General features: G+C 44.2%; 1 protein-coding gene across 1 annotated transcript in view; it reads left to right on the plus strand.

The window, feature by feature from the left end:
• Positions 1-25,602, plus strand: part of MUSK (muscle associated receptor tyrosine kinase) — a 93,027-nt gene that overhangs the window by 17,180 nt on the left and 50,245 nt on the right. Inside the window, exon 2 of the mRNA XM_040655313.2 lies at positions 316-498. The gene's annotated coding sequence lies outside the window, so the exon portion shown is untranslated. The remainder of the gene's footprint in view (positions 1-315; positions 499-25,602) is intronic.

Raw genomic sequence — 25,602 nt, forward strand, 5'->3', positions numbered from 1 at the left:
TGTCCTCCTGTCATTTGGGATGTAGGAAAGAGCCCTGCACTGAGAAATAATCAACCACAAGTGGTCTTCTTCTGACAAAGCCTTTTCTACAGACTGCAAGGAGATAGGTGGTATAGCACAACCTCCTCAGAAACGCCCGTTGTTAGCAATATCAAGCTGCTTCATCTCCAACACTCTTAAAATTACATTTATCCAAATGGATAACGACTCCATAAACACTCACTTCTGTTTGAACATCAATGAAATCTTGTTTCTGTTTCAGTCTGATATTACTGTTTTTTCAGAAGTTCAAGATTTTTTTTCTTTCTGTTTCAGGATGTCGGGAGTGTACACTGTTTGTGAACTGGATGCAATATTGTGCCCACATCTTTTCTCATCTCCCTGTCTGACTGTCAAGTCCCAGGACCCATGATCACTTGCGTCACGTCTAAGCCACGGAGGTGGCCCAGCCTTGATCCCTGCAGGCCTCTGAGGTCACCCTGAGGGAGCATTACAGAGGTGAGGAGAGCACCTGAGGGATCTGAGGGAGGCAGAACTTGCAGGGCCTCCTCCTTGCCCAGCAATGTACCAGCTCCCCACAGGGCTTCTTTTTGGCTGAGGCTGGCAGCTTGACATTTGCTTATTGCTCCCTCTGTCACAAAATATGCCTTTCACTCAGATCAAAGGGGCCCACCCATGGCTACTATTCCATGGGTGGCCACATGTCCTGCCAAGGCCTCCCTTGTGTGGGCACCATTACGGTTTGGCCAGTCTGACGAGGAGAGCCGGGAGGAGGGGCAGATGTGGATTTTATGGCAAGTACAAATGCAGATTTTAAACAGTGAAGTCTCACACGGTTTTGACAGAAACCTCCCTGTCCTCCAAGCGCTGCTCTCATCTTTTCTCCAAGCCTGTGAGTTCATGTGCTCTTAGGAAAACCTGTCACAGAATACTTAAAATTCAGTAGGCGCACTGTGACATGTGGCACTGCACAGCCCTTGCTGAGGTCTATGCCATGGGCCTTCTTTGGAGAGCTCTTCACAGCTTCTGAAAGGCTGGAGCTGGGGGAAGTACATCCAGCATGTTATCAAGAAAGGCCAGAAGTACAATGTCCAGCTTTTTCTTTGCAAAAAATGGTTTGAGCTTTTAAACCTTGAAAAATTATTTTTTTCTCTGCCCTTCTGGAATCTGCTTTTCTGGACGGGAAAGGTGTAGCAGTCCTTCCTCTCTGGGACAATTTAAGCTACGCTGTAATAGATGTTACTACAGGGAGCTGAGTGACAATTCCAGCCTGAGTCCCAGACCTGTTCTCCCCCCTGACTAACTACAAAGGCCAGCTTGGCTTTAGACAAAGAGTTCCTGTGAGTTTTGACAAATGGGAATAAATATGCTATTAAACACCAGTTTTTGTCTGATAACCAATGTGCTGTTCATAGGGGGCTTGAAACATATTGCAGACCTTAAGCAGTGTTTATATACTGCATTTTTAAGATATAGATAGTGAAGTATCCTGTGGGCCTGCTCTCTGACCCTCCAATTAACTTCCCCCTGTGTCAAGCAAGAGAAAGGTTTTAGAAATATCTATTTGTCCCTGGATGAACACTTTTTGGGTTTATGTATTTCAAATGTCTTTCCTCTGGAGTGCCAGTGATGGAGGCTGGCCAGAGAAGGGCAAGGTGACTGTCTTTGTGTCACCTTGACCCATGATGGAGTCACTGTGCACCATGGTGAGTGGCTGGAGGCTCCCCAGGCTTGGCCTTCAGCCACAGCAGCTCATCAGGTGTCCAGACATACCAGTTGTTGTTAAAAGGTTATAGAATCATAGTATCACAGAATAGTCCAGGTTGGAAGGGACTTCAAAAGATCTGGTCCAACCCCTTGTGGTAAAAGATAGCCTAGATGACACTATCTAGTACTGTGTCAAAAAGCATCTTGAAAACCTCCAGTAATGGGGTTTCTACCATGTTCCTGTGGAGGTTGTTTGAGTAAAGAATTGTTCTTGCTCTGAAACTTTTCTTGTATCAAGATGAAGCCTCTCCCGCTGCCCTTCTCCATGAGACTCCTCATGAAGTGAGAGCCTGTGTCCTCTTCAAAGCCACCCATTAAATACTGGGATACTGTGATGAGGTCCCCTCTGAGACTCCTCCAGGGTAAGAAGGCTTAACTCCATTAGTCTTTCCTCACAAGGCAACTTCTCCAACCCTCTCATTACCTTTGTGGCAGAACTTTGGGTTTTCTTTAGTCCATCCCTTTTCCTAATTTTGTGGGCCAGAACTAGGCAAAGTGCTCCAGGTGTGAACTGACAGTTGCTGAGAAGAGCGGGAAGATCATCTCCCTCTCTCTGTTAGCAATGTCCCTGAAGATGCAGCTCAGGATCCTACCTGCCTGCATTACTTCAGCAGGGCACCATTAAATCATGTTCAGATTGTTGTCCACAAGCAACCTCACGTCCCTTTCCAGCAAGGCTGCTCCTCAGCCACTTGGATCCCAGCCTATACTTAGTTCTAGTCCCAAGAGCTGTATCCCATTTTCCCAGGGACTTAAGTGAATGATCCTGGAGTTTTCTGGGTCTTCTTTTATGCCATTCATGTAGTTGGGTATGGCATTTGTCCTGTTCTGGTCATCAGGGATGTCCTCCTGATCTCCATGATTTTTTGGAGATTACAGACAGAAACCTTGCAAAAAGGTCAGCCACTTCTCTTAACACCCAGGGATGGATCCTGGCAGGGCTTGCAGTTTGCTATTCGTTGGGTTCTTGCAAGAGGCCACAAACCAGCCCTTCCTCCTCTATTGGGAGGCTGGCACATGAATTCTCTTATCTACTTGATCCTATGATCTAGTTCCAGCTACTCTAGAGATGATGAGAACCTTTGCCTTGTCAGCATTCTTAGTAATAGTTTCCATGCCCTGACCAGCAACGGGACTGTCTTCTTTATGAAAGGAGGATTACTGAATGCCAGTTGGGCAGTTTATCTACCTCTGATGCTCACTCTCCCCAAAAGACTGACTTATCTGTACAGCATAATCTCCTGAACTCCCCCTGCTAGACCTTCTTCCCAGACTGGTGCTTATGATATAGTTTACTTTCTTTGTCTCCTGGATCTCCTTTATTCAAACAATTCAGGTGTTCCACCCCCTATAATTTCACTTACTTGTTTTTGTGCTTTTTGCCCATTCCCACTCCTTGTGACTACTATTGTCAGAGAAAAATGATGCTTTGTGTGAAGCAAGCAATACCTTACTTGTCTGAGTTGGAGTACCTCTGTGATAAACCAGGAACATGTGAATGACTTCCATGGCCAAGCATGGCATCTGCAGAGCCTTTTAGCCAGGTCTCCTTTTTTAGGTCATTAGTGAAAAAGTTGCCTGCAACACTGCCTCAGAATCATTCCAGCTGCCCTCCTCAGCCATCTGCAGTGTCCTGGCTCTGCTGACTTTGCTCTTCACGGAGGCGGATGATATGGTCATGGTGGTCTTTACTCATTCCTCATGAGCCTAAAGCACTGCTCTGGCATCTGAAGAGGAACACGCTCTCCATTCAGGCAAAGAGGAGATGATAAACGACCATGGGTTAAATTAGCTTGAAACAGATTTACTAACTGAAGTTATATACAAGAAGATTTTCCATAGCACTCTTCACCAAGTAGCACTTCACACGCCAAGGTGGAGCTCAGAATCCGATGTTGTGCTATGCTTTTTATGTTTTACACAGAATGGCTTGGAAATTGCCATTAATGGTGATTTACCCTATATGCAGAGATGAGTGTTTTGAAAGAGTGGCATTCTGAACTTCCTTCTCTTTTCCACTTATAACATAACAGCATTTATTTGACTAGATTTGCACAAACACGAAGAAGGTAAGGAATAGCTAGAAGGTTTAACCCTGAGCTATGCTTTTTCAAAAAGTCAGTATATTTACTGGTCAATCAATATAACAGAGACACTGAAAAATCCATGCATTTTTATTATCAAACATGCAATTAAAGTTCAGAAAGAGCTCCACTATGAGTACTGTAAAAACAAAAGAAAGAATAAACAGCCTGACTGTCTTCTTTCTAGTATACAATAAGTATTTCAGTTATCTAAATGAAACACATCAGAAGTTTAATTTGTGTCTGAAACCTCTTAAAAGCAGCCATGCTCCAAAAACCTTTTATCTAAACACCAAGCATACACTTTATTAGAAGTGCTTTTCGGGAGAGGTGCTGGCAAAAGGGATCATTTGCAGCCTGGATTTCATGTGTCACTCAGTTGTAGCTGTCTTTTGTCTTGCTTTAGCCAGCTTTTTGGATATGCACTCTGACATGGACAAAATGCATTTCCTAGGCATGTGTAGTCACACCAGAAGTCTGGGCTGGTGCACATGTAAATACGGGGATCTGGGGAGAATCTACGGGGGTCTGGGGAGAAGGATAAGGCTGGGTCACATTGAATCAGCATCTCCTGGACAATTACTTCACCTATCTCCATCTGAAGACAAGAAGTGAATGGTGGAGATGGATTTGAGTTTTGCCATTGGTAATTGTGCCAGGACGTATGAAAGTGTGGACTAGAAAACTTTATCCTTCAGAGTCTGTTTGAGCACTTTGGAAACACTGTACTCGAAAAACTGCTGCATTTCAAGCCTCTTATCTTTTTTGTTGTTGTTGTTGTTTGTTTTTGTTTTTGTTTTTCCCCTCAGTGGTTTACCTTCTGGAAATAAGCTAAACCAGTATGATTTTGTATAAAAAATGGAAGTATCTCTTGCAGAAACTAATCTTTCGTAAATGTTTCCTTGTGGCACAGTTTCATTTTTAACCAGTAGATGTCAGTAAGCTCATAAAGAACGGTGCAAGGTAGGCTTTTAAGAAGAGTAGAGGACTCTAAAGAACAGATGTTTAGCCTTCGTTGAGAGGCCAATATTTGGATGAGCTTTTTATATATGACATGGGATAGGAGAAGGATTCTTGTCAGAGAATTAAAATTGTTCAATATTCACACAGGGAAACAACTGGAACGCCTGCACCTGTGTTTTGCTCCTGGACGAAGTCAGGCAGTGACCGTCCTGTTTTCAAAACACAACCCTTTGTTCCCCCTTTATAGTTCATGCTCAGTGAAGGGGCTGAATGTAAATGAAAAATGGAAGGGCTGAAAATCAGAGCTAGTCTTTACTGAAAGTGTTCATGACCTCTAGATCTCTAGCTCTCACGTTTCAGATTTTACAGGTGGCATATTGTTAGCATTTGACATGTGTTTGCTGGCCTTTGGGTTGGTAATCTCCGTGCAATTGCTCATGAACGGCCACCCCCCATGTCATAAATCAGTGCTGCTAACAACATCCAAAACAAGTGTTTCAAAGAATCCAAGAAGCGATGGTCAAAAAGAACAATCTGCTCAATTACGGGCAGCTTACAGAAGCAACAGAGACAATCTTGGAACTTATTCATGTATAGGAGAACGTTTTTCTAAGGTAATCAGATCAAAGGTGACAAATAGGACTTAGTTATTTGCCTAGTCATAATTGCAAGAGTGCTCTCCTTGATGGGAATCATACACTGGAAGGCTTTCAAAATGTAATTCAGTGAAAGCATCTGTAAGCCCAAGAAAAAGAAAAGCCTCTCTGAAAAGAGGATGCGTTAAGAGCTTTAGGAAATGTCTAGCTGAACTGTTGTCAGCTTGACTGCTTGATCCTAGAAAAGTTACTAAACCTCTCTGTATCCGAAGGAAGTAAGATGATGTATCACCAAAAAAATCCATCAGGAGTCAAGTTCTGTTTGTCTTAAAACTCTTAGTTGCAGTCCAGACCAAGCCAACAGAAATCCTCTGAAGAATATTGTTTTTTCATTTTGCTTAGTTAAGCAAATGTTCATGCGTTTGTGGAGGCGCGCTGTCAGCTTCCATTGCCACAGTAACGCAGCATTTGACCTGTGATGTATCCAGATGCTGAAATGCACCGTCTACAGAAATAGCTTTTCAGCTTTCCTCCACTTTTTCAGTGAGCTGCTTTGCTAGATCCATTCATTTCGGAAACAAAATGCAGGTGTTTGCTGTGAAAAGCCATGTGTCAAGAGACCAAAGGTCTGAAGGATGGAGGAAGAGACACAAAACAGCCAGGAAACAACTGCTTTTCAACTTTTCTACCTACTACTTGGCATCTTGTTCAGTCAATTTAAGAAAATTCCTTTCTGGTCTTAATTTGTGGGTGCTATGAAAGCTGTGGATAATATCCTCACACTGCGGTCGCACTTCTCTCAGGCAGCAGTTAGAGAAATCTTGAGCAGTTTTGGAAACAACCCTCCAGGTCAAAATGTCTTCCAACAGAACAGTGTTGAACAAAACTGCTGCTGGGACAGGACATCGAAACAACCCATCTTAGCCTCGTAGGTCCATGTTCCAGCCTGTCTTCCTCTCCTCCAGTCCTTCTCTCATAAATCTGCTCTGTCTGGTGGAAGAGAGAGCCTTGTTGTCCATCAGTACACTGTGCTAACAATCAATGTTCTGTGTTTTCTCAGGTCTTAAATATGCGCCTGTATTGCTGCAGTACTAAAAAACAGACACCCATGGTGCGAGGAGGGGAATAGTGTGGTTTATTCATGTCATGAGGGGGATATTGTATTGTTTCACAGCTTATGGAATATGCATCAGTCTCACAGGAAGCCCTTTGGAAGGAGTTTCACAATAGGATCTGGTTTCAAGGGCTGAAATTTCACCTGAAAATATGGAATTTGCAGAGATGGAAAGCCTACTGTTATTTCCTCTGTGCATTGTCAAAGCACATCCTGGGATAATGAAACATTTGTGCGTTAAAGTATGTGTTTGAAGCAATGAAAAGAGGTCTGATGTTTCCTATGTCCACATGCTCTTTCACGGGTGGATGCAAGTGGCCGTGAGAGTGATCAATCCTCTTCCCAGAGGTGCCAGGGCCATGGAGCAGTGCCCAAATCTGAGTGAGGGGAGCAGATGGAGGTGTGCTGTGGGCTAATGTCTTGCCCTTGAAGTACAATGCAGGGCTGGTGTTGGTTATGGTTCATTGCTCGTTGCAGAAAGCAGACATACTTTCCCAGGGACAAGGCTAGATTCCTGCACATGTGGCTGAGAGCCTCAGGCTTCTTCAGACCTCACTGCTGGAGTCTGTTTTCAAAAAAAGTCATTTTTCATCACAAGTATAATTTCTTCCAGCTTTTCTGACTGCGTCACTTTCAGACATTAAAAACATCACAAAACTTCACAAAATAGGCTTCTCTGACTTACAACAAATTCAACTTTCAGTGCGGGCTAAATTTAATATATAAAATAAAGTCATTTAACAGCAGAGAAAGGCTTCTTTGAGCTCTGAAAATGAGAAACAGCTCGTCAGTAGAAACAGTCTGGCTCTGGCAGCCCTCCTTATTCACCTTTAAAAGGAGAGTTTGGAAGCAAACCTGGAGAGTGCCAGATGAAGTCAGTGAAGTTTGCAGCTGGCTCAAGAAGAATCCACACTGGGAAGTGTAGGCTATGCCACTGTCTGAGAACTGAGCGGGCTGCTGAAGTTTGGGTGTACTGCATAAAGGGCCAAACGCATCCCATGGCAAAATGGGAGCACAAATAGAATGAATTCCCTACTTGAGGCAAAATAAACCTGAAAAGAGATTTTCAATTAATTTTTTTTTTCCCCCCAGAGAATCTACCTATTTTCTCCTGTTGGATTTTTTATTTTTTTAAATAAAGAGGAATAAAAAGCCCTTATGTGTGGAAAGACAGTCGTAGGTTTTGAAACACTGGGAGTTTGCTAAATCCAGAGCAGAGAACATGAACTGGGATTAGAGGCCTGGTCTTCACACAAGTGAACAAACCAACCAGCCTTCCAAAAGGTTCATTAACTCAAGGAACAGCTAAGGTGAGAAGGAACCTCTGCTGTCCAACCCCCTGCAGAAGGCATTTCCTGTGAGAGCACATTGCTCTCTGCCTTCAATATTCTCAATATTCTCCGAGGCTGGAGACCTCACAGTCCTCTAAGATTATCTAGTCCAAATGTACCTGCAACCAATATTTCCTCACTAAACTGTGTCCCTTAGTATCACATCTACACGTTTATGAGCACCTCCAGGGATGGTGACCCCACCACCTCCATGGGCAGCCTGTTCCAGAGCCTGACCACTCTTTTGGAGAAGAAATTTTTCCTAATATCCAACCTAAGTCTCCCATGACTTGAGGCCATCACCCCCCATCCTATCATTGGGAGAAGGGACTGTACCCGCTCTTGGGCAATCTCCAGGGCAGACTGATCCCCAGACCAGGAGCACAGGGGAGCACAGACCCTCAGGGGTAGAAGTACTGAAAGTACCAAGAGTCCAAGTGCCCATGGCACCGTGGCAGGACAAAGGGCATCCCCAGTGCACTCTGGTGCCGTGGTCCCATTCCCAGTGCTCTGTTGCTTCCCCTTGGGCTATGATCCTTGACTTCAGCAAACTGAAACCAGCCCAGCACCCTCTGACTTCCCTCGCATGCCCTGTGCTCCAGCCCCAACCGTTCCAAGGACCTCCTGTGGTCACCAAAGAGAGTATATATCTTGCTTTTTGCTTCTTCTTTTAATCACCCTTCTGTGTTATAATTTTTCATCAAGAAGCCACTGAGTCACAAGAGGAAGTAATCCTGGAGAAGATGCAAAGGTGTGAACAACTGCTGCAGAGAGCTGTGTGATCACCATGTACTGTCACAAGGCAGGATATTTGGACAGAGGACAGCTTGCTTTGCCGTGAATGACAGAAAATGAGTTCAGCTTTTGAGCAGACACATTTATATCCCAAAGCCCTCGGAAGCAAACTTCTTTGCAAAAACTACAGAAATGCACCTTTTCTTGGCTTGAAGGAGTCCAGAGCCTTTCTGTGAATTTCAGAGGTGCCTTCACCAGGGCCTCAGTTTTCACACAACTGTTCCATTACCTAAGCTAAATGACATTTAAAATGCCTTGGCCACGGAGTCAGCAGCACGTACAAGGATGTTCAAGCATGTTTTTGGTTTATTAGTTCTGTTACAGACACTCGAGCAGATGAATGTAAGAAGAGAAACTGGCTTTATAGTAAGGAGAAAGAGACCTACAGCAGTGACAAATTAATTTCCATCCTGTCATGACTCATGAGACAGTGCTACAGTAACATTAACAAAACGTCAGTTAAAGCAATAGTAATTATTTCCATTGCTAATACTGACTCTGGCTTAAGAACATTTACAGGCTTTGTTACACTGTCATAAAATAAACACCAATATAGAAACAAACCAGATTATCCACTTTTGAAAGAATGGACTTTTTTCCTTCCTATGCCCATGACAGAATCATGCCTTGTGGAGGAAATCAGGGAGGAAGGCAGATCTGAGAGCAACTCATGAAAAACCCCAGTGAGGACTTGCGCAAGGCTTTTGGCAGCAGCATCGTGTCTAGTGTCAAAAGACCACAGCCTTGCCCTGCAAGCCAGGCTGCAGGCAGAGGTGGAAGGAGCAGAAACACCAGCAAAGCCCGTCCAGCCCTGATCAGTGCTGTGTCTTTCTTCAGATGGACATGTGTGCCTTCAACATGGCAGACTGGCAGGGAGGAATCATGGAATCATTAAGTTTGGAAAAGACCTCTAAGATCATCTAGTCCAGACATCCACCTACCACCAATATTGCCCACTAAATCATGTTCCTTAGTATCACATCTACACATTTCTTGTATACCTCCAGGGACAGTGTCTCAAAAGCCTCTCTGGACAGCCCTTTTTAGCGCCTGACCACTGACAATTAAACAGGCAGACACCAGTACTGACCCTTGGGGAACACCACTAGTGACCAGTCACCAGCTGAATTTATTTCCATTTACCATCATGTTCTGGGCCCAGCCCTCCAGCCACTTCTTTAACCAGCAAAGAGTGTATCCATCCAAGCCACAGGCTGCCGGCTTCCCCAGGTGAATACTGTGGAAGACAGTGTCAAAGGTTTTGCTGAAGTCTAGGTAGACTATGTCAACAGTCTTTCTGTCATCCACGGAATTGGCTACTTGATCATAGAAGGAAATCAGGTTGGTCAAGCAGAAGCTGCCTTTCGTGAACCCATGTTGACTGAGCCTGGTCCCTCTGTTGTCCTGCACATGCTGTGTAATCTCGGTCACGATGATCTGTCCCATAACTTTCCCTGGCACCAAGGTCACACTGCATTCTCCAGATCACCTTCTTGTAGATGGGAGTCGCAATGGCAAGCCTCAAGTCTTCTGGACCTCTCTGATTGATGAGAAACACTGATAGATGGTGGAAATTGGCTTGGCAGTCACCACTGCCAATTCTCTCAGCACCCTTGAGTGGATCTCATCTGGCCCCATGGACTTGTGAGAGTCCAGGTGGAGTAGCAGGTCTCTACCTGTTTCCACCTAAATAGTAGCGGGTTTATTCTGCTCCCCATCTCAGACCTCCAGGTTAGGTGGTAGAGTACCCTGAGGATAACTGGTCTGACTTTTAAGGACAGAACTAAAGAAAGCATTAAGAACCTCAGCCTTTTCTTTCTCCTCAGTGGTCATATTCCTGCTACATCAAGTAAAGGATGGACATTCTCCTTATCCCTCCTCTTACTGTTAATATAGGAACTGGTGCCCCAACAGTCAAGATTTTTTTTCTCTCCTGTTGCACAGTTTTATGTGCTGGCAGTACTCTGGTTCTGCAGCTGCAAGGAAGAGCATTATCTGCAGCATCCTGCAGACAGATTTTCTTGTGGTTTTATAGCAGAGTATCTGGTATTGCTCAACAAGATGTCAAACAGAACATGTCCTGACAAAGAAGTTGTCATAGGAAAAAATACTTTTCTTCATGGAACTTTGTAATAATGACCAGTTCTGACGCAAAAAGTCCTCAGACCAATATTTCAATAGTTCTGATTTAATTTTTGTATCCCAGGAGCCCCAGCGTTATCCAGTCTTCAGATGGAGGTGAGGGTCAACCTGTTCTCTAAATGGCAATAGGCTGAGAGGAAGTGGCCTCAAGGTGCATCAGGAGAGGTTCAGATTGGAAATCAGGAAAAATTTACTCTCTGAAAGAGTGGTCAGGCATTGGAACATAGTGGCCAGGGAGGTGATGGTGTCACTGTCCCCGGAGGTGTTCAAGAAATGTGGAGATGTGACATTGACTGACGTGGGTCAGTGGGCATGGTGGAAATGGGCTGATGATTGGACTAGATGATCTTAGAGGTCTTTTCCAGCCTTAATGATCCTATGATTCTATGGCTGTTTCTAGGCATTGCTTTTAGGCAGAGAATTGGAGCTATAGTGTGGGACTACTGTGCGGTTTCAAGAACGCTTGTTCAAAATATAAATTTATAACTCCCACCAGACTTCATGTCATAGAACACTATTTCTAAAAGGCTGCAGTCCTCAACGCAGGACAAAAATGGGACCAAGTTTCAGAGTTCCCTATGAAATATCTTCAAGTAGCTTATGTTTGATTCCTTTGGAAGTGTGTGTCCTGCTTTCTGGAAGTATAATGAATTTTAAATAATAATAAGTGTCTAATTCTGTCCTTTTCATGGAGAATATGTTCAAAATAAGTAGTCTGCATTTATGCCCTTAGCCCCCATGGGAACACAGATGAGAACTCAAATAACAAAAGCTCCTTTTGGGTACATACAGGTTTTTCCTCCCATAATGACCTTATTGCACATTTTAACTTCTCACCTACTTTTGTCTTCATGGCAACCTCTGGATCTTGTCCTCAGACTTCTTTGAAATGGTATTTGGTTCAATAACTTGCAGTTCCCCAATGCACTGGTTCCTGGGCTGCTTGTGTCTCTATCTCTAGAAATGAAGGTACCATCAACCACAAAAATGTCCCACTGAACGAGGCAGGATGCACCATTTCAGACGTGTGCCCGAAGTGCTGCCTTATTGTGGTGCTCAGAGTGAGTCACTTCAGTGCTGAACTTCAGTTCACACTTGCTGCTGCCAGGGGTTAAAGTTTGAAACCAAACCACAAGGCATGCTGCATTTTGTACCGAGTAAGGGTATTATTCATATCAGCAAATGGACACCACACCGCAGAATCCCATTCTTGTTGCATTTCTTCAAACCAAAACCCCACTGCGGATGTCTGAGTAGTTCAATTTCAGCTAGATTTGAACTACCATGAATCAGACTATAATTAAATCAAAGGACCATTATCCATGGCCGACTCCTAAGAATTATCAGTACGTTGAATCTAACAGAGGCTTAGTGTGCCAAAAATCTCTTGGGAATTAGTTCCAGACTGCATTTTCTTTTTAAGGCCTTACTTATTTTTCCTGGTGTTTGGGAGAGTTTAACTTGGCAGTGTTCAATGATCTCTATTATCTGACTTGCAAAAAGTAATAGCATTTAGATCAGATCACACACTTCACACAGTATTAAGGAAAGATTATCTGAAGACTTGACTAGAATCCAACTGAGGAGGCAATCAAATGAGGAGACTTTCCTTACATTTTTCTTCACTGCCAATTTCATGTGTGAGGATGTACAGGACCAATATTCAGTGTATAAAAATACATACACCGGAAAAGCTTCTCTAAATTACTTTCTGTTGTAATTCAAAGTCTTTAGACATTAATGTGTATCTCTGCAAAAGAAGTGGAGCAGATCTTCATAACCCACTTTCAAATAGCATTTTTTTAAAATAACACTTATTTCTTAACTTTTTGAATATGCTGATGATGAATGACAGCATCAAAAGTAAGATGCATCTCTAGAATGTCTTGGCATTTGTTTTGGAACTATCCACAGATATACCCCATTGCCCAAGTGCCAGGGTTTGCTTACTGTGAGTACTACTTTGTATGCAGTACAGATCTTCTAATCATGGGCAGCACTACAGGTCTTCATGCCCCTGTGGCCATGCTTCTTGCGGGAAGGCTGGCGCCCAGAAAATCCAACAGCAAGAACAAGCCACTCATTTTGGCTTCCAGGTTACCAACTAGATCCAGCAGGGTTAAAATCTCAGTACGCAGTGCTGCTCCATCATGTGATGGGCACTCACCATGCCCTTTGGTTCTGCTGCCTCATAGATACCGGGTACCATTAGAGAGATGCTCTCACATCTTGGAGAGCAGCAGCCAAGGGATTCTGGGGTGATTTCTAGTTCCCTGCTCTCTGTCCAGCACTAAAGTGTAGATAAGCTATGGAAAATGAGTGGATAAGCTGTTATTTTGGCAAAACTTAGTCACTGCCTCTTTAGCTGCACAGATACTTCCTGCCAGTGCCAACTGGCTGACAAAGATACTTACAGATTAATGACTCCATATCTAAACAAGGGTTTATAGAGCATTACTATGCTCATTGGCTGCAGTAGAAGAGGAGCATCAGTTCGCCAGCAGAAGGATGGCTAGAAAGGTACTATGAATATTGTTGCTTTTGATCTGATGGACTTTCCATTGACCTCAGATACCCTTGATTGTCCCTAGCTTTCTCATCCCGAGATGCCTGTGTTATATTTTTCAACTTGTAGGTAGGGAAGTGGTAGAGTTACCCTCCCCGGAGGTGTTCAAGAAGTGTGTGGAGGGGGCACTGAGGTAAATGAGTTATGGGCATGGTGGGAATGTGTTGGTGATTGCACTTGGTGATCTTAGTGGTCTTTTCCAACTTTAATGATTCTGTGGTTCTTTCAAACAAAGGAAGACTCTTCATCTCTTGCTGAATTATGGCTGAAAAGAGATTAAGCTGCTCTTTTGACAGTAGTGTTCAACATGAACTTCTGACCTTTCCCTGTGTAGGCAGCATTGGAAATGTGAGGTGTGAAACCAGCTGGTGGGAAGGCCTAGGTAAGACTGCTTGCATGGCAGGGAGGCTGTTTTGTCACACAGCAAGCAGGTTGCATACCGTGGTATAGTCAGGTAGCCAGATCAACTCTGGCTCAGCCAGACATCCTCTACCACTAGCCCATCCATTAGCATGGCCCTCCGTGGTATGTGAGTTGGACTGGATGATCCTTATGTCTGCTTTCTAACTTGGGATATTCTATGATTTTATGAGACATATATCTAATCTGCTAAATGCCTTCATCTTTTAGCACACATTTCTGCTTCTCCTCACACCCCTGGTCAACTGTATGTTTTTTAGGACTCATTACTTCCCCTTCCCCGTCTCCTGTAACTGGAGAAAGGGCTGATAGACATAAGGTCTTGTCTGGAACAACCAAAGGGCCGCAAATCTTTTATCAGGCTTCATGGGAACTTGGTTTGGGCAAAGCCTGTGTCCTTGGAGCTCACATGAGAGTGAGGAGAGTCTAGACATTACCACAGTTGCTCAGATACCAGCCACACAGGAGAGACTGTGTAAGTTTGTGCTTCGACAGGCATATAGCAGCAGATGGGGATGGATTCAGCACAGAGTGCTGTATTGGCAGCACCTTTGATTTTAAAGGCAAAGCATGATGAAGAAGAACTGATTCCCTTTTCTTAGCAAATGGATATGGTACTCCATCTTCTGTAACAGAGCCATGGCCAGATGCAGCATAGCTTGGCAAAGGGATTGTAATGAAATGCACTTGCTGAAAATGTTGGTATACATATTCTGAAAAACATGCTGTGAGTTTTCCAGAGAAAAGATGTGATATATGGTAATTAACTAAGAATTACTGAATGAAAGGTCTGTCAGATGATTACAGCTACCTGCGTTGCAGAAAAAAAGATGTGGGGGAACAGGACACCCGGGGTAAGTCTGTGCTTCTCAAATATGGAAGTGTTGTCAAATATGGAATCATCCCCAGCCAAATACGGGACTTTCTTCTCCCCATGCAAAATTCACAGTGACATCTTAAAGAACCAGGAACTTGTCCCATGTCTGCTGCCTGCAGTCTTGGTGGTGCCCTGCGGCTCCCATGCTGTCCCCCAAGCCCAAAAGTAGGCCAGATGAGATGATCTCCCATCTGTTCCAGGAGGCCTGGGCTGTGGCAGGAGGGAATGAATGGGCCAGGAGCAAAGACTTTTCCTTGTTTTTGAACCACATATCTTTATGTCACCACTAAAAGCCAAATTGTTAGAAAATTAATAAATGTCAAACCTCATCTTATATATGAGTGTCACCAGAATGTGATACATGGGGGAAAAGAGTCAGAGGAACCAGATGCATTTCCTGAAGTACAGTGAGACTCCTTCCCAAGTAAAGCTTGAAAAACCTCAAAAGTCCCTTTGAAACACTGCGCTTTGCTGTGCTGGTTAATTTGTCACTGTAGAATTCAACCCCTCTAAGATTTTTTCCCCTTTCAGAGAGACTTTTCCCATTGACTAGAACCGGGGTATAATGTGCCAGGCATTTCTGATGGTCAGCATCATCCCAAGACTGCAGACTGGAACAAGAATGGCTGCAAATCCCTCCACTGGAGCAGTCTAATCTTGGATGTGGGCTGCTCAGGCAGGTCCCAGACCTACTGCCAGCACCACACAAGTTAAGATTCTGCTCCAGTATTTCCAGCCATTGGGATTTTATCACATAATCTGAAGTTCTGCTTAATGCTTCAGCCCCTAGAGCAGTACAGTTATGTAAGGATCTCTTCCTTTATTACAAAATAAAGTTCGTTTTCCAGTTTTTCCAGAACGACTCAGAAATGCGACCCTTTACAACATAGTCAATATGAAGTTGCTAGCACCTCCCCCCAGCCATCATATTTAAGCCAGCTATAACTTTTTAAAGACCTGACTCATGATTTTTGGATGCCTGAGGGACACTGTAGTGTATTTTCAAAAGTGCAACTCTTGTTCAACTTTTGAGCTTGATTTCTTATTTCCTTGCTCTGACAGCATTGCCTAATTCAGGGATTTTTCTTTCCCTAAGTGTTTTGAACGCTGCAGCTCTGTCATGTCTTTCTGACATTCCAGGAGCAAGCCCCAGGGAGCTCTGTCATGCATCTGCTGTTGGAGGTGCTGTAACAAATGTCCTACAGCACGTTTACAGTTTCAAAATCATTCTTGTCTGCATATAGAAAAAAAAGAAGGAAAGAAAAATGAGAAAAATGTGGGTAGATATGTCACTTCTGGCACCATTTCCTCGATGAAACTTTGTTTAAGATACAAATTCCACCAGCAATGGGAAGGATCTTTCTTATTCCAGCATCTGAGAGCACAGACGTACGGACTGTGGAGCACCCATGTGTACGCCTTGACTCTGTGCAGTCATCTCATGCGCTCTTCTAAATGCACAGCCAATTCATCCTTTGGCTGGTGCAGGAAGTTCTCTCATCACGCTGGGAGTGTGTTCTGCTCACTCACAGGTGGCTCCTGGGAGAAAAAACGTGCCCTGTTGTCTGACTCTTGAGCAGTGTTGGCAGGTGATGCTGCAATGGACAGTGCAGTGATTTTCCCTGCACAGGGGAGAGCTGGACAGAACGATGACAACAGAAGTGTGACACCATGAATTAATACCCTAAGCTCCAGGCTACCAGTGCTGGGATGTTTAATGTGACCGGCACACAGCATGGGGTGAAGATGGCAAGGCCACCCTTCTGCTGGCACTGGTAGCCACAGTCCCCAGAGCTAGGGTGGGCTGGGAAGCAAAGCACTGTAGATGGTTGCCTAACTACCAGTCCTTGCTGGGCATGGAACCACAGAATCATTTGAGCTGGAAGGGACCTGTAAAGAGACCCCATCTAGTTCAACTCCCCTGCAATGAACAGGGACACTTAGAGTTCAATCAGGTGCTCAGAGCTGGGTCCAACCTGGCCTTGAGTGTCTCCAGGGATGGGGCATCCACCACCTCTCTGGGCAGCCTGTGCCAGTGCCACCCATAGTGTAAAAAACCTTCTCTTTATATCCAATCCAAATTTTCCCTCTTTTAGTTTGAAACCATTTTCCGTTGTCCTACCACAACAGAACCTGCTTAGGAGTTTGTCCCCTTCTTTCTCCCTTTTGGATAGTATTTTGGGGTTTACCATGGTCTTTGCCATGGCTGAGAAGTGACTGCCTTGTCTGGGGGACAGGTTCATTAGTGGGGATGTGGGCTGGTCCCTACCTTTATACTTCACTGATGTTTGCTATTACATACTGGTGAATAGAAATGACATCTTGCCACACCTGGGAGAATAGCTTGGTACAAAAGATTAAGACTTTCAGTAGAAACTTCACATTCAAATTGCAGAATCTGTCTCCTGGTATGATCTGGTTATATATCCAAGAGAATGCATCCACTAGGGCTGCCTTTTAGTTGCCACACCACTTCCGTGACATAAGTCTTATGGAGGTTTACTTTAAAATATCTCATTGGGGTAAAATACTTCTTGTTCAGCTGTAGATAAGGCACAGGAGGGCCAAATGGCATACAGACCATAGCAGCTGCATGGAGGGCTTCTGATGTGCAGATAAGACAAGCAGCTGAAGTCTCAGTGATGCTATTCGAGTCTGAAACGTAGACCCAGTTCTACCGCAAGGGCAAACTGGCACAGCTCCACTATTGCCAAGGGAATCATAACAATTTACACCAGCTGGAAGTCTGCAGACATTCTGTGGAAATCTGAGCCTATCCTTCCTTTTCTGCTTTGCATCCTCAACAGTCTTCTTGACATCAGTATGAATTTGTCTCCCAGTGTTGGGAAAAGTGGGATTTCCAGTGGGGAGGGGAAAATCCAGCCCCGATGTATGCCTGCTGCAGTCAGAGGAGACACCTTGGAGATGACTTTGGCAAAGTGCACTTTTTATTAATCCAGTCCCTCATAAACTATCACTATTATGGAAGAAAAGGCAACTATTACGAAAACTCTCCAGTCAAAGCTTGCAGTGGAAACTGACATTTACAAATAACTGAACTCAACCTGTTTTGGGGATCAGGGCTCGGTAGCACTTATCAAGTGTAATGTCTAGAACAGAGTGGAGCTGTGGTTGCTGCTGCAGAGATGCTCAAAAGCATCCTACCATTCCTAGAACATCTACTTAGCAAAATCTGTGTGAGTTTCCACCTATCTCCTTGTGACCACCTGTCTTCAGCAAATCTGCTGCTGGTAGGAGGAAGTGGTGCAGGGTGCAAACATGCTGAAGTGTTATCCAGAAAGCTCCTCTGTAACTGGGGGGAATAGAGGAGATGGACGGGAGGAAGGATCCATGCAAATCAGGGGACAGCATACCAGTGATGCATCAGAGCATCTGCTGTGGTTCCCATGATCCTTCTGAGGCCATTCTTCTAAGTCTCAGCATTTTGTGGTATTATCCAGGGTGGCTTCCACGCTCTAAGGTTTGTGAGCTGAAGTATTTTATGACTGTCCTTTCACGACATAAAGAAAAGTCTCTCCTTTGATGCATTTTCACCAATAGATCGAATGTTGCACATAAAACAATTAGAAACAAAACAATCTTGTTAGATTTTCGTGCAACCTCTTGCTCCCTATCTGCATTATCTCTAGTCCAGCTGTACTGCTGGTCCACCATTCGTTAGTTGTTCATAGTATCTTCAACATCAGAAGGACAATATGCTGACCGAGCTCTTGGACTGCAAGGCCAGGTCCACGGACCATAAACCCTTGCTTCAAACAGGGTTAATGGTGATACGTTGACAACAGAAAGGAAAGGGAGCCTCAGGCCAAATTCACAAGTTAAAATGACTAATCCAGTTTTTGTCAGTGCTTTGAACCAGATCTTATCAGAGAATGAAAGAATGGCTTGGATTGGCAATGACCTTAAAGATTATCTGGTTCCAACACCCTGCCATGGGCAGAGTTGCCACCCACCAGATCAGGCTGCCCAGGGCCCCATTCAGCCTGGCCTTGGGCACCTCCAAGGATGAGATAAACACAGCTTCTATGGGCAACCTGCTCCAGGGCCTCGCCACCCTCTGAGTGAAGATTTTTTTTTTCTTTTATCTACTCTGTATCTCCCTTCTTTTAGTTTAAAGCCATACCCCCTTGTCCTATCACTACAGTCCCTGATATAGTATCTCACCACAGCTTTCTTGTAGGTCCTTTTAGTTACTGAAAGACCATAATAAAGCCTCCCTAGACTCTTCTCTTCTCTAGGCTGAACAAGCCCAGCTCCCTCAGCCTGTCTTCCTAGTAGAGATGTTCCAGTCCTTTGATCATTCTCATGTCCTTTTTCTGCACCCACTCTTGTCCTAGCTCCACATCTTCTTTATGCTGGGGGCTCCAGGCTTGTATGGAGTACTCTAGCTGAGACCTCACCAGTGCGTAGTAGAGGGCAACAACAGGTTACTGTTAGCCTTACAGGCTGCAAGTGCACACTGCTGGCTCGTGCTGAATTTCTCATCAACCAACACCCTCAAGTCCTTCTCCATGGAGCTGGTCTCAGTCCATTCTCTGCCCAGCTTTATATGCTCTGTGTCTTTTTTAGGAACAAACCAATTCCTATGGAAAAATACTGACCAATATTTATAAATGTGGTGCAGGACAGCATGACATCGCATGGATGCTCGTAAATGTCACCTGCAATGCAGAGCGTGCAGAAATTTCCTCTCAGCGTCTAGTCTTCCCTAGGCTTGCTAGGCATGAGCCAAATCACATACTTAAGCCTCCTGTGTATCTTCCCTGGGCCATTCCCTCTGTGAACGCCCTCTGTGCCCCACAGTCAGGGATACAGGGCTGCCAAAGCTTTAGGCAGCAGTGCAAGTGTGGTTCTGCTGCTGGGGCACAGTGAATCCCTGCTGTTCCTCCAGGAAGCAGGAGTACCCATCATCTGAAGGAAGCAGTGCATTGCTAAGGTCATTTTCCTGGGGCCTGGTGTCTCTGGTTCTACTCCTTCTTCCTGTCTCACACCAGTCATTCAGGCGGATATCACAATGGCAGTGACTGCTGTTCAATAGGCTGAATGTGTTGGATGCAAATTTCAGCTAAAATCCTGCCATTTGACCAATGGGACATACCCAAACATGCTGTCCTGGTAATTGTGGTGCTTTCAAACAATAAATATCGGCTCTTAAATGACAGCCAGTGAGACTGTGGTCACAGACTGACATGGTGCTAATACAAACCACTGCAGCCATAAATGCTGCATTGGGTAGAGTTCACAGCAAGAACTGGTCTCTACATTTCAAGGCTCTTTCCTATAGAAATGAATGGGATGTCACCAAGGATTACTGCTTCAAACGAGCAGCAGGTGAAATCCTGAGAAATGAAGATCACAGGCAACCTTCTGCTCTCAGTTACACTCCACTGACGTCAGTGGGGTTGCCTGGGGTTAACTTGGAACAGAATTTAGTGCCTTGTATTTAATGCATATAGCTGAATCCCCCAAAATACTGCACATTGTAGACAAGAGTGGGGACAGATCCTTCTGACACCCGAATGCTTCCTCATATAACACCTATGTCTCATAGCACCTCCTAGATCCTGTCCCACTCCAGAAACATGCTGCTGTCTTTCTGAGATGCCATAGGAATGGGTGAGAAGCTATCTGCAGGGCTCTGAGTACAAGTCATGTGGATAAACTTATCTCTGCTGTGCCCTCAAGTCTTCCACTCAAAGCACTAGATGCTGTATGTTTGACACCAAACTGGATTTTCCTCATGGCATGTCTGCAAGATCCTGCTTCCTTTCTTTGGCTTCAAAATAACAAGCAAGAACAACAAGTCATAACGGCCCAACAGTGAAAACCCTTTCTCAATGTGACACACAAGGCATAATTGTGCTCTTCCTTGGTTTTAGTTTTAGTTGCTGTAAAGCGGTGGAAATCAAGCACTGACCCTGCAGCCTGCACTCCCCTGATGGTGTTCTGAGTCTGGGGAACATCATCAAACACTTGATGTTGTGATGGCGAATGAGACACCACAGATAGAGCCCAATTGGGTGAGATGATGAGCGAGCTCTTCTGCACCATGAATGGCCCAAGAATAATGAGTGAATTTCTCTCTTTTACCGTGACGTGGGAATAAAGAATAAGGAAATACCTGAATAAGTTGATGAAAAGCAGTTTCCTATGTCATGAAGGTGACAGACAGCTATGAAGGAAGTCCTTTTCCTCTCTGCAGAATCTGACCTTGAACCCCAACACTGCTAGAGGCCATCATGACCGATGGGTAATAGCATTACTACACAAGTGACACCGTAGTCTATGATAACAGGTAGGATGGACAGTGGTGGAATAATCTTATGTTCTTTATAGTCAGTTGTCCCTGTAAAATTTCATTATTTCACTCCGCTCACCAGTTACAATGGCTGAGGAAGAATTTCCTCACCCTCTATGGCATACGCACTGGTGCACAGTTAGCTGCATCACAATAGGTCTTCCCCTTTTATTACAGCATTTACACTACGTCACTGCAGTAATCACACGGCATTATGCTGCATAATTTCACCCCACTGCAAGACAAGAGACCAGATTAAATCAGCCTTGGTCAGTGTGCAGAAGTGAAAAACCGATCTGTGTACCTTACTTGTAAGTTACAATAGTGCAGGTGGCAGAAGTACACCTGGTTTATTTACTTCCAAATTAGGCTTTGATGCATGCTGCTAAATCTGTATCTAACCAGAGAGGCCTCCAACCATGACCCACCCTGCAGGCCCAATTTACAAGGCAGTGCCTTTAAAGAAGCAGCATTTTGTGTACTTCCCCATGAAGAACACACTTTCACTGTACAGAAAAAATACTGGTACCAGGCTTTGCCCCCAGCCGCTCTATGTATCCCAGCAGTTGTTTTTGATCTACACTGATGGCAGCACTGCCTGTGATAGCCTCTGCTCTTGTTTATTCTGGTTTTCCATCAAGACCAAGGCTCTATCTTGCCCTGTGGTGACAGTGTGGTGATGCTTTATTCTGCTGATCACAGAGTGGCACTGTTCATTTCACTGCCAGAGCATAGAATCGTAGAATAATAGGATCATAGAATCATTAAGGTTAGAAAAGACCGCTAAGTCCTACCATCAGTCCATTCCCACAGTGCCCACTAAACCATGTCAGTAAGTACCACATCTACATGTTTCTTGAACACCTCCAGGAATGGTGATTCAGCCACTTCTTGGGTCTCCTTTTCCAATGCTTGACCACTCTTTTGGAGAATAAATTTTTCCACTTCTCTCAGCTGCTCCTCATAAGACCTGTGCTCCAGACCATTCGCAGCTTTGTGGTCCTTCTCTGGACATGCTCCAAAGACTCAGTATATTTCTTACAGTTAATAGTAGAGGAAAAACAGAGTCCACAGCATGGAAGCTTGCATCTGTACACAGATAAGCTTGCATCCGTACACAGATATATCCAGTTATTCATTTTAGGGACAAACCCATTACCCATTTGTTGCCCCTATTTCAATGAAGTGAACACCTGCTTTCAGGCATTTTCCTTTGCACTGTACTGCTTACTGCTTATATACTAGACTATCAAAGAGTTACTTATTTCTTCATCATATGCACTGACAGCCCCCGTGTTTACTCATGCAGGTGGCCACAAGTGTAATTCATGACTTTGCATTGAAATGAAGACTGGATAGTGCTGGGTCTTGCACTTTGGTCAAAGCAACCCCAGGCAACATTACAGGCTTGGGCAGAGTAGCTGAAAGACTGTGTAGAGGAAACAGACCTGGAGGTATTGGTCGATGATCAGCTAAACATGATCCAGCAGTGTGCCCAGGTGGCCAAGAAGGCCAGTGGCACCCTGGTTTGTATCAGAAATGTTGTTGCTAAGAGAAAAATGAATTAATACTCCAACACACCTTATCTTTGCACACTGGACTTCATGCATGGACTTCCTGTGCATCCCTTTGCAATGCAGAAAGCTTGGCTGATGAAAACACAGCTTGGATTGTTAGCTTGGGCTAACAACTCAGTGTAACACTTGATGAACTGATGCAGCCGTTCCCCTCCGCTAAGCCTTATCAAAGGTGAAGGGGTGTGCAAGTGTATGGGGAGTGTTCATAGGGTTTCCCCCAGAACTCCCCCAGATCTGCTATGGTCCCTGGGGCACACAGTGCTCCAGCATAGGGAAGAGCACCCATGGGGGAAGAAAAGGAGAAAAACATCAGAAAAAGAGCAGTGAAGAGCTGAAAGGCTGGAAAATACCTTTTTCCTTGGTGTTTTTATTTTTTATTTTTTTTATTGCTGCTTTCAGCATCCCTAAAACTGCCTAATTTTCTCTCATTTTGCAGGTTAAACACCAGCAGATTGCTCCCATTGCTAAACCTGCACTCCCTTTCTTTTGGACCTCAGCTATATTTATAAATACATATACACACCCCTCTCTCTGTGTGTGCCTGCAATTTCTTCAACTCTATCTCATTTTTTTCAAAATGAGTTATTGTTTTTGCTTGATAATCCTTTGAATGTTGCTTCTCTTCCTACACAAATCCTCACAGCTGTTAGGACTTCAAATCCTTCATTAATTAAGAAAGGCAAGGAAAGAGGGGGGCGAAGGAGGGAAATGAAAGGGTTTGTCCAGCATGTGCCATAGTGGCATAGGCTGGGAAAAGACACCGGTGATTTGGTTGATGCACAGAGCAGGGAGAATTTCTGGCTCTCATCATTAATCTGTCTGAAGTGGCTTTGATCTCTTTTGCTTTAATTAATTTTGCTTTAATTGACTTAAAATTATAATGGGATTATATATAGTTTTATACAATGCACATGGACTGTACCCACTGCTGAGCCTACAGTGCAGTGACACGGGGGCAGGTGGTCCTGTCTTCCATGGACACTGTGCAACCATTAGGGATTTCGCTCCAAAGCACCTTCCAAAAGGCCACTTATCAAATAAAACACTCAAAGTGATCTAGCAGTTGGCAGCCGTGCTTGTAGCAAAGGGTTGGAGCCAAATGATCTTTAAAGTCCCTTCCAACACAAGCCTTTCTATGAATTTCTGTGAATGTTTTCCAACTCCAGAGTGACAAGGATTTCTTCTCATTATGAGCTGTTGAGAGCCTCATTTTAGTAGAGAGCTGGAGGCACAGTTACAAACAGCAACAATAACTAGATTAAACTGTATGAATCTTAGTGAAATTGCTGAGGCACTGGAAAGGTCTGCCCAGGGAGGTGGTGGAGTTACTGCCTCTGGAGGTGTTTGAGAAACATGTGGAAGTGGCATTGAGGAACATGGTTAGTGGACATGGTGGGGGTTAGCTTGTCGTTGAACTTGGTGATCTTAGAGGTCTCTTCCAGTCTGAATGATGGTATGACTCTATGAATCTCAGCTTTATGGGGAAAAAATGACAAAATATCACACAGATAACTGCTAGGTGTAAAAAGTTAAGGAACAATTACTTTGAGAAGCTAAGCCTGAAAACAGCTAGGAATCAAAGGAAATTTGGTGTTCTGATTGTTCTCACTCTTCTGATTTCACTCTATGCAGTCCTATGTCAGATTCATTTCCACTTTGTGGAAAGATGAGGCTTCTTTCCATGATGGACAAAGATGGTCAGCAGCTTGCAGTATGTGTTGCCCATCAGCCATTGCACCTGTACAGCTGGAGAACAAAGTAACCCTATCTTGCACAGCGACACTGACTCTGCTCATGTTTACAGTGTAAATTTGCATTTTTTTTTTTTCAGTTAGAGCAGCTTAGTTTACTGCAGTCCTTTGTAAAATCTTAGAAAGCAGAGGAATTGAGAGGTTACCAGCAATCTGATCATCCTGAAAATACCAAAGTACTGTTTATATTTAACCGCTTTTGCAGCTAATGTCATATCTAAATGCTCTAATCAACCAAAAAAGGGGAAGGCCTATTCTTGGACTTCTGTAGGATGGTGCATCTTCAAAATTGTTGTGACAGAGCCCAGACAGGAATCCAGTGATGTAGAAATCTTTGGTCAATTTGCTCCTTGGAGAGAATTTTACCCTTAAAGACCAAGTTGCATTTCTATGGAATAGATTAATTGGACATGACTGGGCTTAAACAAAGCAAAATAAATATTTGTAAGTTCAGCCATAAGTCATGATTTCTCCGTTCCCTGGTAGGACTTTTGTTGTTTCTTTGTTGCCTTGTTGTTTTGCTTTGTTGTTGCTAGCTCCAGAATTCCTGGAAGATCTTTAACATATGTTCATTGAGTGCTTCTGCTTTTGTCCGTGCACAGAGAATGCTTGTCTGGGGGCCTTTACTCCCAGTAAGCCCAAACTCACATTGCCATTATCACGTTGTGCTGAACCTCTGGGAATGTCACACCCCTAGCCATGCCCAGCCTTGCTCTACTGGCTGCTCAGAGGGACCACCACTTGGATGTGCACATTCTTTGCAGAAATGACTGCTGATAGGTGGCTGAGATGGAGAGGCTCAGCAAATAAAGGAAATTCCAGAGACCTCCAAGTACCTTGTATTGTGATATGTTATGACCGCACATTCCCTTTCCTCAAATGAGGCCTTTTAGTGCTTTGCAGAGCCAAACTCACATCCGCTTTGCTGATAACACGATGAAAAGTATCTGGAGTCATGTTCCCAGGGCATCACCATCAATCTGATTCTCCCGAGCTAAGTATTCATTGTTCCCCCTTCTCCTCACACAGATGTTGCCCCCACATGGGGAAGACTGATTGCAAAAGCTGCTTGTATAAATATTTACAAAGGAAAAGCATGAACGAAAAAGGACTTGACGTTTTTGAGAAGGATCATATGATGCAGGCTGGTGGGATAGGAGGCGGCAGACCGAGTGAGGAGGTGCCATCAAGACCGGTGCTCCCCTGGAGCTCTGAAGATAGCTCTGACTGTCAGCCTGTTGCTTTAAACAGAAACCAGTTGGATTCTAAGGTATTTCTGAGCATTAACAATACTAGCACC

Source organism: Gallus gallus, chromosome Z, assembly GCF_016699485.2.
Source record: "Gallus gallus isolate bGalGal1 chromosome Z, bGalGal1.mat.broiler.GRCg7b, whole genome shotgun sequence".
Lineage (NCBI taxonomy): Eukaryota > Metazoa > Chordata > Aves > Galliformes > Phasianidae > Gallus > Gallus gallus.